The sequence below is a fragment of the Asterias amurensis genome, chromosome 10, assembly GCF_032118995.1.
Source record: "Asterias amurensis chromosome 10, ASM3211899v1".
Classification (NCBI taxonomy): Eukaryota; Metazoa; Echinodermata; class Asteroidea; order Forcipulatida; family Asteriidae; genus Asterias; species Asterias amurensis.
The window spans coordinates 6102750-6119088 of NC_092657.1; the positions used below are offsets into that span (position 1 = coordinate 6102750).

At 38.2% G+C, this 16339-nt stretch overlaps 1 long non-coding RNA gene across 2 annotated transcripts; it reads right to left on the reverse strand.

Annotated features, from left to right (window-relative positions):
* Positions 1-1678: 1678 nt before the first annotated feature.
* LOC139943143 (uncharacterized) lies at positions 1679-13776 on the reverse strand. 2 transcript variants are annotated; one of them, XR_011786758.1, is made up of 3 exons: positions 13547-13776; positions 4967-5119; positions 1679-1764 (listed from the first exon to the last, which is right to left on the reverse strand). It is a non-coding gene; the product is annotated as an uncharacterized lncRNA (long non-coding RNA). The 2 variants fall into 2 exon arrangements; XR_011786759.1 differs by lacking the exon at positions 13547-13776 and adding an exon at positions 10502-10606.
* Positions 13777-16339: the final 2563 nt, after the last annotated feature.

Genomic DNA, 16339 nt, shown 5'->3' on the forward strand with positions numbered 1-16339 from the left:
ACTTCGTGTCAGTTGTATAAAACAAGATCAAAAAAGTCAAAACGTGTTTCGTTTTCCACTTCTAAAAACTGCAAAGGAGGAATAATTCTCAAGTAAAAGACCCGACTATATAAATCTACCCCCACCCTACATATGGAACATGCTACAATATTTATATGAAAGACTAGATACAGATGGCGGAGAGCCAAGGATGGTTCGTAGCTATAGCTTGGCTCATCTCTCGTCCCATAAGTGACATGATGATCCAGCAACTCTGTAGAGAAATGAAACAGGGTTGAAAAAGAGGTTTTAACACTTTTCAGACAACTGAAACAGATTCCTTGTCATTTTGAAACAGATTTCTTGTCACTTTGACACAGATTCCTTGTCATTTTGAAACAGATTTCTTGTCACTTTGACACAGATTCCATGTAATTTTGACACTGATTCTTTGTCTTTTTGACACATATTTCTTGTCCTTGTGACACATATTTCTTGTAATTTTGAAACAGATTTCTTGTCACTTTGACACAGATTCCTTGTCATTTCAACACAGATTCCTTGTCATTTCAACACAGATTCCTTGTCTTTTTGACACAGATTCCTTGTATTTTTGACTTTTTGAGATTTCTTGTAATTTTGACACAGATTCCTTGTCAATTTGACACAGATTTCTTGTCATTGTCTTCTTTTCATGCGTGGGCAACATGTTTCCGAGCAACAGTAATTTGGTTTACTTCTGTTACCCCTGACCCGCATGATTTGTCCTTGTTTTTTATCCCTACTGGTTGTTGTTCCCATTTGGTTCTGTTTTCCTCCTGCATGCTCCGCCCTCAGCCGCCCTCTTATTGTGTTTATTTTTTGCTTTTGTTTTCTTTTTCTAATAATTTATTTAAGTTAATCTAATTTAACCTTATTTATTCTTTTATTTAATTCTGTATTTATTTTCCTGATTTCTTGCTTTTTTATAATTGTTTTTTTTTTCCCCGTTAATGTTCTGTCTTGTGCTATTGTAACTTTGTTGTACCTTGTATTGAACGAATAAATAATGATAATGATAATGATAATGATAATGATAATGATAATGATAATGATAATGATAATGATAATGATAATGATAATGATAATGATAATGATAATGATAATGATAATGATAATGATAATGATAATGATAATGATAATGATAATGATAATGATAATGATAATGATAATGATAATGATAATGATAATGATAATGATAATGATAATGATAATGATAATGATAATGATAATGATAATGATAATGATAATGATAATGATAATGATAATGATAATGATAATGATAATGATAATGATAATGATAATGATAATGATAATGATAATGATAATGATAATGATAATGATAATGATAATGATAATGATAATGATAATGATAATAATAATTGACATTTCGACAAAGACTTCGATGACCAATGAGTCAACAATTTCACTGATTTGATTTGCATGCTTATGCTGGAGCACACAAAGTGAGAACACTGGTCTTGGACAATTACCTAAGGTGTTCTTTGCCTTTAATATTGTATGACAATACAGAAATACGAGTTGCAAACTCTAGCTTCCTTACCAGGCTGAATTCATCCAGACCGCGAGTGCCGTGACGCAAGCCGTCATAAGACCAAATGTCACGGTGGATGCGCCGTTGCATCCGTCCTTATCGTCACAACAAGCCGTTTCGACATCCCCGTATTTGCCGGCCAAGCAGATAGCAGTGCAGCCTCGGGAGATCCACCCCCCAGTTTTAGTTTTCTGAAACAAAACATATTATTATTAAAAGGCAGTGGACACTATTGGTAATTACTCAAAATACCTCAGATTTAGAATTTGAGGTCTCGAAATCAACCATCTAAACGCACACAACCTCGTGTGACAAGGATGTTTTTTCTGTCATTATTATCTCGCAACTTCGACGCCAAATAGCTTAAGTTGTTCACAGGTTTGCTATTTTATGCATTTGTTGAAATACACCAAGCGAGAAGACTGGTCTTTGACAATTACCAATAGTGTCCAGTGTCTTTAAAATCGTAGTAACATTAAGACAGACAAAATCTAAAGAACAACGTCAAACAAGGAAAGTACACAATTGATACACCGTTCCTCGTGGGAGTAACGACATCAGCAACTTACAAAGTATTCATAAATACCTCAGACAGTTTCGCTATTTCTATCGGTAGAGAGCGCGTCACGTGGGGGTGTTTAAACGGTTGATAATAACCGGTTGTTTATAGCCGGTTGTTTTCGGATACATACGCGCTAGTCCTGGTGCGCGACGTTTCTCGTTACGGGCGATGCGGGCGCTGTTGGTGAGTGGGCCGCGTGAAAGGAAAACGAAAAACGTCTTGCAAGAGAATAATGAAAGAAAGAAAAAGAAAGAGCCATGTTTTGTCCTCACAAACCATTTTTAACATAACTCAAAAGAGGCAAAAATGTCTTCCCCTCTTTAAAGTGCGATGCTGCCCTAAGCTAAAGAACAACGCAACGTTGGCACCATGTCCACCGAATGGTGTCGGCCGAACGGATAAGATCACCGAACTCAAGTTCTGGTGTTTCTGTTCAGCAGAGTGTGGGTTCGAGTCCCGATCGTGGGAACTTTGTCCATGAGAAAGACACTTAACTATATTTGCTTCTATCCACCCAGGGGAGAATTGGTACCTGTGAGGGCAGAGATGGTTCTTGTGATTGATTAGCTTAGTGCACTTAGTGCGCTATATCTGACAGCACAGGCTGTATACCCATGCTGTATATATAAAGAGCTTTGAAACACGGTGTATAAAGCGCTATGTAACAATGGAAGACTTTGAAACGCTAGGTGGCAGCAGACTTATCAGGTAAATTTTCATTGTTTACGTAGTTCTGAGCGTGCAACACATTACCGAGAACAATGGATTTTACCTGGTAAGTCTGCTGCCACCAAGCGTCCCGAAAGTCTCCCATTATTATGATTAATAATAATATTATTTAAAGGGCCTTGGCCTCATATCTAATTTTTATAGACGCACCACTATGCCCGCATATCGACAATATTGTTTTACAACAATGGCACTGTTTTGACCCCTTGCATTTACGTCACACGCGGCGACTACTATACCATGCTCACAATTTTGGTTGGCAGTGGTTTATGCGTCACCTATAAACATGCGCACTTCACTGAATAACGCACAGAGTGACATTGGGTGCGTTCGTTTAGCAACCCTGGGTCGACCCCGGTGTGTGGCGGCTTTTTTTTTCCAACGACGAACGTGTGCAGATAATTACCCACGTTCGTCCTGAACCCCCCCCCCCCCCCCGCCACACACCGGGGTCGACCAAGGGAAGCTAAACGAACGCATCCATTGTTCACCAGTATGGCGCATCCCACGATTATTCTATAAATGACGTCAGGTGAATTTTGTCAATAGAGGTTAACTTTGTACCGGGATAAAGAGTATTCATACACTGTATACTAACAGTACTTGCCAGAGTTCTGCGATCAAAACAGGCATATTATTCAGGTGGGATTCGAACCCACGACCTTTGCAATTCAAGAGAAGAGTCATACTTACAAAACAAGTGCTGAAATTACATAGTTCGGTTTGAAAGCCTGTTCCAGTGAAAGGGTCCTGGCAGTCTCCGCTGCAATCAAAGCATCTGAGGGCACTCAGACTGACTGTAAACAAGATTTAGTGAATGGTGTTTGAAGCTTTGTATGGTGTGGAGAATAAGAGCAACTATAAGTAAATTTGAGGGTACAAACACGGGTAATAACTCTTTTAAAGGAGTGGTGGCACTGAAAAGAGCCGGTTTGGTCTCGACGTTTCGAACAGTATTCTCTGCTCGTCTTCAGGAGAAAAATTGAGTGATTTGTGAATACATTATCGAGCAAAATCAACTCATTAAAAGAACTCTAGACACGTTTGGTAATTGTCGAAGTATTTTCACTTGATGTGTCCCAGCATGTGCGAAACACAATTATAAATTGTGTGCTTTCAGAGCCTAACGAAGCTTTAAATACAGTGGACACTATTATTGTCAAAGACTATTCTTCACAGTTGGTGTATCTCAACACAGGCATATGCTTAAAATACAAAACCTGTGAAAATTTGAGCTCAATCGGTCGTCGAAGTTGCGAGATAATAATGAAAGAAAAAAAAACACCGTTGTCACACCAAGTTGTGTGTTTTCAGATGCTTGATTTCGAGACCTCAAATTCTAAATCTAAGGTCTCGAAATCAAATTCGTGGCAAATTACTCCCTTTTCGTCACTTTAGAGGAAGCCGTTTCTCACAATGTTTTATATACTCGTTACAAAGAAGGGGTTTCATTTTGAGTAGTTACCGTTAGTGCCCAGTGCGGAGGACCTTATTGTGTATGCAATAATGTCCGCCGGACGGTTTTGCATATGCAATCGTGTCCGCCCGGACGCTGATGCTACATAATGCAATTGTGTCCGCCCAGACACATTTGCATATGCAGTTGTGTCCGCCCCTTGCAAAACCGTCCTTGCAGTTAATTAACGTCCTTGGTCGACGGAGCACATTCGCCATTTTTTTTTACAAGCTAAGTGCATGTCATGAATGAGATGGGAATTGTTTGGCCGTTAGGTATTCGCTGCAATCATAAAATACGTGAATATGCATGCTGCATATTCTACGTGGTCACTTCAGTGCATGTACGCTGGCTTACGCGCGCACATACACATGTACATGTCCGCCGGACGGTTTTTGCATAGCCCCGGACACGATTGCATATGCAAAAGTGTCCGGAGCTGACAGTATTGCACGACGGACACAACTGCATCTGAAACCGGACACCAAGCACAAGCCGCGATTTCGAAAAGGCTGAAATTACAGGCGTGGCTTGCACACTTGGGTGACGAAAGAGACCACGTGATAAGCAATGAGCCCGCTGATTGGCTATGCGAACGCACCATCCATCTGGAGCTTACCACGTCTATTAAAAAATGTTTACTTACCTACACACGAAGTAAATACGAGAGCAAATAACACGGTCTTAATCATGTTGACTTTGAATAGCGATTTAGCGAGCTGGGTATGTGGCTAATTGACTTCTAGAAGTTTCCGGACGGGTGTAAATGAAGTGGCGCTCAACCTTGTAGTTTATATACCTACATAAAAACAGAACCATAATGCGAATGATTAAAAAAAAGTCCTTTTTTTCTCATTAATGGATTTTGGTACTTTTTCAAAATGTCCACAGATTTACATTAAACTTACAGGGTTTGAAGATAATGATGGTGGAAAGGTTCCCTTCAAATATTACTAACTAAGGTTGTGTAGTTTTTGAGAAATGAGTAAAACAAGTAACAAAATAACTTTGGTCTCATGAGACCAAAACTATTTTAGCATGTAAAATCCCCTTAACCAGTTATGATATTATACCAAAACCATAGCATAACTGGTTAATACGTTTTTACATGCTAAAACTGAGACGAAAATTATTACTTTTACTCATTTCTCAAAAACTACAGCACCTCAGTAAGTTAAATTTCAAGGGAAGCTTTCTACTATCAAAATCTTCAAACTGTGTAAGTTTAATGTAAATCTGTGGACATTGTGATTTTTGTTAGGAATAGGTACATATGCCCTTTAATGTGCCAGACATGCGGTTAACGGTGGCGGTTTGAGTTTTAACTGCACACTATGGTTAATTTTGGTTATAAAAGTTAATTTAAGTTCACGGTAAAGACTCTAGTTATCATGACTCTGGTATAATCCTTTCATTCAAAACGTATGAGGTTAATTATGTACTAAGAAACAATGGTGTTCTGAAGCTGCTGGTAAAATCTGTTCATATCGGACACGATTTTTTAAGATTGGCAACTTACAAATATCATTGGAAGCATGGAATAAGTGGGAGTAACACTAGTTAAAATACTTTAAAGCAATCGCACAACATCGGTAAATAGCATTGTCCAAAGGCCCACACTTCGTGTATCAAACTTAAATATAAAATAACAAACCTGTGAAAATTTAAGCTCAATCGGTCATCGGAGTCGGGAGAAAAAAAACCCGGAAAACCCACCCTTGTTTCCGCACGTTTCGCCGTGTCAACATGTTTTTAAAATAAATCCGTTAATCTCGATATATGGAGAATTGATAATTGTTTTAATGTTTTCTCAAACAGTAAAACGTTTCATGGAATAATATTTCCAGGGAAGTCTTTCACCATTGCCTTCTGTAAACCATGTAAGTTATTTGTAAATCTGTGAACTTTAAATTTTTGTTCTGTTCAGAAAGTGTCCAATGGCTTAAAATCGGAGAAAAAAAAAATTGACCGAAGAACAACGTGGTGTCAAATTAAAATGCACAGAGGCGCCGCATTCGATTTCAGATAAAACATAAACTTCTTTTGACATGCGAGACTTACACAGACCCAGATGTTGGGTTATCACTTGTTAACGAAATATGGAGTGAGTAATATTGGGTGCGTTCGTTTAGCTTCCCCGGGTCGACCCCGGTGTGTGCCCAGGAAAAAATTCCCATTGAAAAAAATCAATGGGATTTAATGGGATCCCATTGAAAATTTGAATGGGATTAATGGGATTCAATGGGATTGGGGTGGAATTTGGGACATATTCAACGGGATCCAATGGGATTTAATGGGATCCCATTGAAAATTTGAATGGGATTAATGGGATTCAATTGGATTGGGGTGGAATTTGGGACATAGTCAACGGGATCTAATGGGATCCACAGGGGATCCCATTGAATCCCATTGAAACAATGGGATCCCATTGAATCCCATTCAAAATATCAATGGGACTCAATGGGAATTTTTTCCTGGGTGACGTTTTTTCCCAGGACAAACGTGTGCAGATAATTACCCACGTTCGTCCTGGAAAAAAACCCGCCACACACCGGGGTCGACCCAGGGAAGCTAAACGAACGCACCCAAAAAGATCCTTTGTGATGACCTGAAGGTCTAACAAAATAGTTATCAGATAATGCAACCACGCGAAGAACCAATATGCATGAAGTTCATTATTGACCCAGGCAACTGTGTCCAAACAGCAACTTGACCTCAAGCTTGTTTGCCTTGACATATCTCCATAACGTATACAATGCCATGTAAAAATCATATATTTTGACCTTATCCCTACCAGTTTGCAGAGGCAGCATCGCTTTGGTTTTGTGGCTGTGTTGATTTGAGACAAATACAAAATAGGCGATATATGTTTGCTTGACCCTCTTGGTTTGGGGTTCCGCCAAGCGTCCACTCTGTAGTTGCAGCGATTGCTTTCACCGACCAATCACGACATGCGTTTTGATTAAAGCTCCAGTGTGTTGCACGCACGCGGTATTAAATGAACTGTTGGTAATGGCCGACTTAACACAATAGAAGTAGTATAAATGGAAACCATGACCGTATTATTAGACCTCTAATACTACCTCAATGTGGGAACTATATTGGGGAAAGGGTCCATGTATTGAAGTACGCCAAAAACTCATTGCAATAGTTATTGTCAAATCTGTACTGAAGCATTACACTGCAGCAGCTCTGGCTTTTTGTTTCATTGTTTGGTGCAGGTTCCTAAAAAATAAATAATAATAATTGTTTACAAGATTGTTTGCTCAAAACTGGGCCAAGTTGCAAAGAGGGTTACATCAACAAAAGAGCACCTGTCACGTGGGGTGGTGGGGGGGGGGGGTTAAAACTTACCGATAATAGATACCGAAGTGAAAATTACAATTAATATTATAGGGTATTACATGCAGTGGACACTATTGGTAATTACTCAAAATAATTATTAGCATAAAACCTTACTTGGCAACGAGTAATGGAGATAGGTTGATAGTATAAAACATTGTGAGAAACGGCTCCCTCTGAAGTGATGTAGTTTTCGAGAAAGACGTAATTTTCCACGAATTTGATTTCGAGACCTCATAATGAGATTTTAGGGTCTCGAAATCAAGCATCATGAAAGCACACAACTTCGGGTGACAAGGGTATTTTTCTCGCAACTACGAAGACCATTGATTAGCTCAAATCTTTACAGGTTTGTTATTGTGTGCATATTTAATATGTTGAGATACACAAACTCAGAAGACTGGTATTTGACGATTACCAGTAGTGACCAGTGTCTTTAAAATAACACTTATGTAAGTGTTTTAGCAGGAATTTGTGTTATTATTTTCATACTTGTGTTGGGATCATTTTAGCTTAATAAGGTTGGCAACTATGTGTAACAGCACCATTGGTGTAAATTTAACACCCAAGTTTTTGCAGTGCATCAGACTTGAATCCTGTCCTACAATTTCTCTTCTACCACGAGGTAGATTTGAAATCAGGAGACAATTACCATTTCTGACAAGAACCTCCTTCCTGATGCAGTTTCCTAAGATTTGGCTTCTCAGATGACTGACTCCCAGAATGAACAAAATCATTGACAACAATATATAGGGACAGTTCTATAGACAGTGTTTGTTCGTTCGTTTGTTCACTTGTCCATGCAATTTTATTAACGAGTAAGAAGATAAACAAACAAGCAAACAAAACAGCTGCCATTTATTTTCTCTAATGAAAATAATAAGTCGCCCTGAGTTGAAGTAGGCGACGTTTTATGCTTAGGCATGAAACAGTGTTAGGTTGGTGTACTTGACTGACCCTAAAAATGCGGCCGATCCTGGATATATATTTATTAAAGAAATTTAAATGATTAAAATCTATATAAATCAGTTATAAATACAATTGAAACCATTGTTGCATTGATTTGTCTCTGACGCTGGCGCGCGTTGAACTTAGGGCATGGAGTGCACAATGTTACACCAACGATCGAACATGCAGCAAAATAATACGGAGATAGAATGTTGGTAAAACAATTAGTTGTATTACAACGTGTTGTTTACACCGCCGCTTCAACATGGCGCCCGGTTCAGAAGCATACAGTATTTCCATCAGGTGAAAATGTGGATCTTCGGTCGTTTTAATGTGTTGATCGCTCAAAACGGATAATTAGAGTCAACTGAAGTCATCAAGAGTTTAAAGGTATACTATGTTGTTGTTGTGTGTATAACAACTATGTTGTTGTTGTGTGTATTTTTTTACGTGTTTTACTATCGGCTTATAGAAAACATGTAATTTTCGTTGATTGTAGAAAGAAAAGAAACAAATCCCGGTTTACCTTTCCCGCTTTACAGTTGTTAATGCCTTAGTTGGGTGCCGTTTTCCTAACACAAAATGCTATTCGGGATTTTGTTTTCTAGTGTAATTAAGGATGACGCCACCAAGTGAAAAGTTATTTAGGATAACCTCACGTTTGTGGGTTGTCGACATTTTTAACTTAATAATGATGTCCCGCTTTAAAGCTTTATTATACTTTGGATAAATACATCTCCATCACCAATGATTCCACTGTTAATTTTCACAAAAAATGGGACTCTTTCAAACTATTGGTTCAAGGTTAACATTGTATTGTGTACATGTATTTTGTTTATTTTTATTTTTGCTGTTAGTGTTACGTATTTTCAGCGTGTTTGTAATTATGAGGAGTGGTCTTAAGTGTGAATAAAAAAAAATTCCTCCGTGGAAAAAAAAAAAATAAATAAAAAAAAAATAAAAAATGATGTTTCGCTTTAGATCTTCCCTCACTGTATCTTCCTCCCAGGACGCAATACGAGCAATTGTCACATCAAGGCTCGACTATGCCAACTCTCTGCTTGCGGGTCTCTCCTCCAAAGACACTAAACGGCTTCAACGTCTACAAAACCGGGCGCGCAAATCTCATATTCCAGGAGAAATAGGTATGTCTCTCCGCTAATCCGTGAACTTCAAACTGCATCCAAATCAAACTTCTCACAATGTTTTAAATGTGTTTCATCGACACAGATGCTCCGCTATTTCTCAAAGAACCCATTCTTTTTTATCCGTACGTTCCAACTAAAAAATGATTGCGATCTACCCAAGATAACAGAGTTTTGATCATCCCCGGCAAACTCGCACTTCATCAGGGGTCGATTTCATAAAGAGTTAAAAGAGTTAGGAATAGTCCTAACTTAGGACTATAGTCCTATGAGATATACAAATGGCATGGATAGTCCAACGTTAGGACGAGTAACCGGTCCTATAACTCGAGATAAGACTATAGTCCTAACTCTTTGTGAAATCCACCCCTGGTGACCGGGGTTTCTCTGCTGTAGGGCCTACTTTGAGGAACCGTCTACCCTACAATATACGCAATTCATCTTTAAGCGCAGCCTTCAGAAGGCTCTCAAAACCTATTGAAATAACTCATAACCTTGTTGTATGTTGTATGTTTATCCTGTTTTTGCTATTTTTTTCTTTCTGTGCTAAGCACTGTGATACATATTTTGTGTAAGAGCGCTTCATAAATGCCTTTGTAGTATAGTATTATATAGTATGTCGTGAAATTTAGACAAATATTTGAATCTGAACAGACTGGACGCACTTCGCATAATTTTCGATTATCCATCTAATCATTGAAAGACTGTCAGTTTCCACATATTAATAAAGACGACTTCATTCCTACCTTTGTTAACCTCTTGGCTTCGGTACTATTGACCGATTCAAACAGTATCGTCAGAGCTCTGTAGTTCAAGTTCTAACCGTAGAGAGCCACACCTTTAACTGCACACTAACGCAATGGTTGACCGCGGATTTGTTGTTTTTTCCCCACCAGTTTTACAAGCCTATTCGCAATCACAGTGCGCATGCGCGGGAATTGCCTCGCAACGATGCGTTCGTTTAGCTTTCCTGGGTCGACCCCGGTCTGCGGCCCCGGTTCATTCGAATGGCTTTGACGTCATTTTAATAGAGCTAAAAAGCAACCCCAGTTTGCGTAGATTTGTGGGAAACGTAACAATTCAAAAAGGTCACGTTAAAGGCAGTGGACACTTTTGGTGTTACTCCAGCATAAAACCTTACTTGGTAAAGAGTAATGGAGAGCTGCTGGTAGTATTAAAACACACTGTGAGAGACGGCTCCCTCTGAAATAACGTAGTTTGTCAAAAAGAAGTAATTTTCCACGAACAATTTGACTTCGAGACCTCAGAATTAGATTTTGTGATCTCGAAATCAATCATCTGAAAGCAAACAACTTCGTGTGACAAGGGTGTTTTTTTCTTTCATTATTATCTCGCAACTTCGACGACCGATTGGGCACAAATTTTCACAAGTTTGTATTTTATGCATTTGAGATACACGAAGTGGGAAGACTGGTCTATTACAGCCAAAAGTCGTGTCCAATGTTTTTTAAGGAAAAAAAAAAAAAAAATGTGAAGATCACAGATTTACATAAACTTTACACGGTCTAATGATGATGATAGTAGAACACATCCCTTGAAATATGTTTGACATTTCTTATTTGATGAGAAAAAAATAAAGTAAGAATCTTGAATCAAGACTTAGCCCTACACCAGTCACAGCTTATAATTAGTTTACTAGCCTTGTCCAAGGCTCTTTACACAAGCACCGGCCCGCTCTGACTTCACGAAATGCATAGATACTATACCGCACGGCACACAACAGTACTTGATACCGCGGGGTATAGAAGCATGGCTTTCGAGGTATCAACGAGGTTACAAAACGGCTCGTTTTGTAACCTCGTTGATACCTCGAAAGCCATGCTTCTACCCCGCGGTATCAAGTACTGTTGTGTGCCGTGCGGTATAGTATCTATGCATTTCGTGAAGTCAGAGCGGGCCGGTGCTTGTGTAAAGAGCCTTGGACAAAGCTAATATTTTACCTGACGCCATCTGTAGGAGTAGAGAGTTAGTCTTATCTCAAGGCTACACTGTAAATACTTTAGGCCTATACTGTCTTACCACCCATACAAACCCAGGCAGCAGATGTCTTTCCTGTGGATGAGCTAATCTTCCCCTTGCTTCTCTCTTGGCTTCTCTAGTCTTTTCCTCTATTTCTTCTTCTTCTTCCTTTGTCCTTCTTCATTTATTTCTCTTCTTGTTTTTCGCAGCGCTCACACTAGAAGTTTTATGAAAGTTATTTGCAAACGACTCTACTGAAATGATTTTTTTTTAGGACATTCGCTCACATAAGAAGTTTTATGGAAGTTATTTGCAAACGACTCTACTGAAATGCTTTCTGTAATGGCGTTTAGGGCATTAAGGAACTTAATTAATTTCCACCATTAATTGGTCTTTTAAATGAACTCTTGCTAAATTGGCAAGGGTTATAGTGTGCCGTTTCTTATTGTCTTAATATTTATTATTTTCAAATCTCTATGCCATTAATGCTTACTTTAAAAATATCAGTTTTCAAAATTGATGTGGTGCTGATATTAGGAACAGCAATATTAATTGGCTGGTCAAAATTATCCATTTAAAACTCCTAAATAAAACATTAATCATCAATACGAATGTTTGGACTGGATTATGATGTTGACTGATTGTCTAATAAGGGGGCGTACAAAGCACATCACAAGAGGAGACAAGTGCAGTATCTATCTATTAATATTTTATTCATTAATTCACTTTTAATCCTATTTGTTTTTTCGTTTTTCCCCAAAAAAGTTTGTCATCTTTTTATGAGACTTGTTGGGACTTATTATTGCTGAATTGCTACTTAAAAAAAAAAAATAAATAAATAAATAAATAAAACAAAATAACATTACGCTATTTGAAATATAAAACCATTACAATTATTGGTTAATCATGACAACTGACGACTTGAAGATATCAACCCAGACAGAAGTGTCCGGTAAGACCAGTCTCCTAATTATTATAAAAAGCATCATTGGCTTCGACCAATATGCATCTCAAGAAATGCCCATAACAGACAATGTGAATCCACCTTGAAAACTATACACACAAGGACAACATCAACAAGATCGCCGAACATCTTGGGGAGATGGGGCAGCACAGAAGGGGTGGGACTCTGCGAGAGAACGGGTTAGAGTTTCTCTTACCATTCGCAGACTTCACACTCCAGTCTTTATCTTGATTCTTGAATGTCAACTTGCGTTATCCGACCTCCACTATTTCGCTCTATCAATTATCTTAATTATGCCCCTTTTAATTAATCCATTATATCCTTTTCACTACAGTGAGGTTTTAGTTATGTTTTATTTTTTATTAGACTGGCATAAAAAACATACAAATCAGTACATAAAGATACAAAGAAGCTAAATAGCTAAAAACACAAATCCAGTGAGCGGCGAGGAGGAACAGGTGACCAGCACCTCTACAAAGCCGTCCTGCCACAGGTGTTTCTTTAGTATGGTTCCTGGTTTTGTTTTACAGTATTGTATATGTAATCATATCTATTTTTATAATAACTCCGTTATTAATTAATGGACCAAAATTAAAATTCATATTTTCTTTCAGAAATGTCAATACAATAATTTGTTTATGTTAATTATCTCCACACACCTTCCAGATGGTAGTTACTGCCAATTGTAGGCAATATCCCCCAAAAAGTCAAATATTTTTCAAAGATGGTATTTAATGCCAATGGTACGCAAGATTCCCCCAAAAAGTCAAGTAGTTTTGCCAAAGATTTGAATCACACAAGCGAACTTAAAAAGTGGAGGTCGGATGCACAGCAAAGTTGTTCATACCTTGGTCCTTTGGTGACCTCCAATGTACGTCCACATACCACAAATCCATAGATCAAAGATGTCCCTGCTTACATCTCACGAAACGGCCCCATCAATGTCTCTTTAAGATATATAAGCTGGATGGGAGCTCGCTGGGACGGCCTGCAGTCGTTCCCTGTCTTGGGTCCGCCGTTTGAATACAGTCTGTATTTGACATGGGATGTTGCACAAAATCAGTTGACTGCAGAATATTTTGCGTCCAAATGCTTAAAGCCGGGAGGTCGGCCATTGCTGTCTTCGTCCATCCAGTCTACCGCAGCCCAATCCATTCTGAACGCCCTTATCAGCAATGAGCGATTCTAAACACTGTAAAACTCCTAATGTGCATAACAATGGAAATCCTGTAAAGAGGTGACATTCTCCAGTAAGCCACTGGAATGCCTTGCATGAAGTTTCTCAGCGGATTAATTTATTTATTCCTGGGAGAGAATCAAATAGTGGGTATAAATTGGCAAACGAAAAGGGATTCTCCTCGGAATCAAAGTGCTCTTCGGATTTAATAAACCATTTTGAGATGAAAAAAAAAAAAAAAAAAAAAAAAAAAAAAGTTTTGTTTTTCTGAGGACGGGATTCGGGGTTTTACCTCAAGTTCTCTTTTTCTTCTCCTTTCTTCTCATTTGTTCGTATTACTTTTGTTTGACAAAAGTCATAATCCAGGGGTTGGAAAGTAAGAACATTAAATTGAACACTGAACACCTTTGGTTATTACCAAAGACCAGTATTCTTCATAGACGTGATCGGGAGAGATACGGAGGCTGAAATCGTGGACCTTCCAAACATGATGAGGGATAAACACCTCTGGCGTGACGTTGTGCGTGGAATATCGGTTGCGACCGCTAAATGAAAGATGAAGTATTCTTACTTGGTGTATCTCAACATGCAGACAATAACCTGTTAAAACTTGAACTCGGTGGTCGTCGAAGATGCGAGAGAATAATGGAATTCAATTCAAATATTATTCTAGTGAGAAATTATTGCTTTCTCAAAAGCAGAAAGCCTACATCAGAGCCCACAAACTCTCCCTGGACCGAGACGGCGGGGCGCGGTACAAGCTCCCAGGAGTCTATGACGCGATCTTGGGATCACGTGACCGCAAGGTCACGGGTTCAACATCCGCGTCATCCTGCTTATGAAGACCGAAGTGTCGGTCAAACATTTTAGGTATTATGAAAAAAAATCCAGTGTTGTGATAAAGAGTTAAAGTCACCTGGAAATATATCTTCTTCTTTTTTCAATTAGAGTATATGTTTCTGAACAATAAAATAACTTTTTGAGTAAAAAAAAAAAAAAAAAAGGTGTGTGGGGGTGACCAAGACAATTAAAAAAAAACATTTTCAAAGTACTACATTTTTGTCTGTGTGTAATATAAGTAGTAAAATAACTACTGGAAATGCACTTACTACTGGTGTCAATCGACATCTTTGGTTGGGGGGGGGGGGGGGGGAGAAAAAAAAAAAAACTACCCCGACTGCGTTTTGGGTGTTTTTTATTATAAATTTATTATTATAAAATAGTTGATTGGAGCATACATCTTGAAACGGCCTTCAGGCATTGTGTATTAATTGGCTACCTCCATAAACATCAGGGGGAGAGAAAAAAAAAAAAAAAAAAACTCTCAATACACAACTAACTTTAGGTTCTACATGAAGATCAATTTTATTTTGAAGATCGATTTTCTACTTGTGCTTTTTACTTTGATGCACACACTTCTCGCATCAGTTAATTTGATAAATTCTCATAAATATGAGTTTTTGTTTAAATGAACACGAGTTGGTCTATAAAAAGCGTATGTAACCCTTTTTTTTTTTTAAATGCATATGGTTAGAAAGATGTTTTAAAAGTAGAATACAATGATCCACGCAAGTTTGCCTCGAAGTTGCGTGGTTTTCCTTTTACTGTGCGAACTAACACGGTCGCTCAATTTGTCGTTGAAGTCGCAAGATAATAATGAAAAAACAAGAATAAATGGTGGATTACATAAGCGCTTACACTGTCAACAAGTGTTTGGTTGTCAAAACCAATTATGTAATGTACCTTTAATTATAAGAGCAGTCTCCTTTGGTGTTGATGTGTGACGTTGCCATGGTAATTTTATCTGGTGAATATGAACCGACCTTCTACAAAAAAACCAACATCACGCTTGCAATAGGCTAATTTGATCTCAGCCATAATTGACCAAGTCAAGACGTACCAAACGCTTCTTTATAGACCAACTCGCCATATCCAAAGCAACGTGTCTCTAAATAAAGAAATACCGTTTGGAAATTTTTCAAACTGTTTTGGCTTATTTCAATAACAAAACCTCAATAAGAATTCGCATCTTCTGGACACTATTGGTAACACAATTGTCAGAAAACAGTCTTCTCACTTCGTGTATCTCAACATTTTGTTTTCTGCATAAAATTACAAACCTGTGAAAACTTGAGCTCAATTGGTCGTCGGAATTGCGAGATAATAGTGTAAGAAGAAATACCCCTGTCACACAAACTTGTGTGCTTTCAGATGCTTAATTTCGGGACCTCAAAATCGAATTTTCAGGTCTCGAAATCAAATTCATGAAAATTACTTCTTTCTCGAAACTACGTTCCCAGAGGGAACCGTTTCTCACAATGTTTCATACTATCGACCTTTAAAGGGTGTATGTACTTTTTGTAGGACAAAAAACACAATGTCCACAGATTTACACCAAACTTACACAGTTTGAAGATAATGATAGTAGAAAGCTTCCCTTAAAATATAAGTTGCTGAGGTGCT